Source organism: Pteropus vampyrus, unplaced genomic scaffold (assembly GCF_000151845.1).
Source record: "Pteropus vampyrus isolate Shadow unplaced genomic scaffold, Pvam_2.0 Scaffold60, whole genome shotgun sequence".
Lineage (NCBI taxonomy): Eukaryota > Metazoa > Chordata > Mammalia > Chiroptera > Pteropodidae > Pteropus > Pteropus vampyrus.
The window spans coordinates 6,531,308-6,533,435 of NW_011888841.1; the positions used below are offsets into that span (position 1 = coordinate 6,531,308).

General features: G+C 36.9%; 1 pseudogene; it reads right to left on the reverse strand.

Annotated features, from left to right (window-relative positions):
- Positions 1 to 248: 248 nt before the first annotated feature.
- LOC111740268 lies at positions 249 to 367 on the reverse strand (annotated as a pseudogene).
- Positions 368 to 2,128: the final 1,761 nt, after the last annotated feature.

A 2,128-nucleotide genomic window follows, 5' to 3' on the forward strand; every position in this document is an offset into this window, starting at 1 on the left:
AGGGAAGGAAATAGAAAGGAGAAAGGATGTTGCAAATGAAGAATACGCCACACAGCTTTCCTTCAATGTATGCAGTACACGTAGGATTCTTTCCAGCAATTGCTTCTCCTAGGCCAAGACGCAGAAAATATATAGTCTATCTTCTGTTTTTTGTTTTGTTTTTGTTTTTAGGCGAAGCAACCCTTGTTTGACCTCACAGATTGCAAGGACCTTGTCAGTTTACAATCTCTTATTTTTTTTATTTTATATGCCTGCAGCACCTGGTCTTCCTAGGTGGTCTCCCATCCAAGTACTAACCAGGCCCGACCCTGTTTACTTTCCGAGATCAGACGGGATCAGGCTTGTTCAGGGTAGCAGGGCTATAGACCTATTTATCGTTTCTTTCTAAATTTTCCTCTTTAGTGAGCTCCGGATTATTTAAAAGAAAATGAGTCTGTTTTTTCATAGCATGGATTTAATTATCTAACATGGGCTTGGCATAACCTAAAAGTTTGATAAACTGAATTGTACCTAAACCTATACAATACAGCTTTGTTAAAAAAATCATGTATTCGTAATGAGAACAAAGAGATATGGAAAAAGAGAAAAATGAAGAGAGAGAGAAAGATGGAGAAAGAAATATTAGGGGAGAAAAGAAAAACAGAAAACTACATACAGGTGGAGGAAATTTTATAAAACTGAAGCAGAGGTCCGTAATTTGAATCAGAAATCCAAAATTTACTAAAATAATTTATACGACAGAAAGATAAAAGGGTAAGGATTGGTGTGTGTGTATCTATAAAATAGATCTGTATTAACTTTAACATCTGCTGAAATGCACCAAATGGAAATGTCCATGGCCTTGATCATTACTATGGGAAAAAATTACAGTTATACCTGGGATTCTACTAAATTTAAACAAAGTATCCCCCCTACAATCTTAGGGGAATTACTGAATATAGAATAGGAGACAAACAAGTATTCCTTACCTTACCGGCTGGAACTATAGTCTTGCCTAAATCTCCATGATCATAACATGCATAACCCTAAAATACTACATAGTGGACACAAACAATATGATGCAATGAGTAATAAATTAAAATTAAATTAAGTGTTTGGCTCTCAAGATGGCTTTGACTATTCAAGGTCTTTTGTGCTTCCATACATAGCTGATGATTTTTTGTTCTATTTTGTTTTTTTAAAGTGCTGATGTAATTTTGATGGGAATTGCATTTCATCTGTATAATGCTTTAGGTAATATGTCATTTTTACTATGTTGATTCTTCCAATCCAACAACACGAAAAATCTTTCCATTTCTTTGTGTCTTCTTTGATTTCTTTTAATAGAGTCTTATAGTTTTCATTGTATAGGTCCTTTGCATGTTTTGTTAGGTTTATTCCTAGGTATTTTATTCTCTTTGTTGCAATTGCGAAAGGGATTTCTTTTTTTTTCGTTTTTTTCTGAAAATTCATTGTTAGAGTATAGGAATACTAAGAATTTTTGAACATTGACTTTGTATCTAGAAACTTTACCATATTCACTATTTCAAATTGACTTCATATAGTCAGATTCCATGGACCTATTCCCCTGCCCCGCATTAAAATAGTTAATACAATCCCGTGCAAAATAAGATGTTTGAGGATGGAAACCCACTATACTACATCTGTTTAGAAAAGGGGTAATTATCCTCACTGATTCTCCATGTAACAGCCTAAATCAGTGACCCACAGGGGGCTAACTATAACCTTAACACTGTGGCCCTACCCATGAGGGTCTCCATATAGTCCCAGACGAGATCACCACTCTCCTCAGCCCCCTGACTACCTGGGGAGTCCCTTGGAATAAACTAAGGAAGCAGCAATGAGAGGTCACACACTTCACTGCTGACATCATCACCATGCTCACTGGAGAGCTGCTACTTCTTAGTCCTTCACTGAAATAACTCTGACAAAGGACAAACACAAGAGTCAGCACAAATGGCCAAATGTTATGCTATGACCTTAGCAAAGATACCCTGCCAACAACCAGCCTCATCTGAGCATTTCTGCTGATCCTTGGGCCATTGCCAATGATCTCACTGTCTTGACTGGCCAATGGCACCAGTGACAATATCTCATCCAAGGATGCCCATTTGGGGGTAAAGAATTC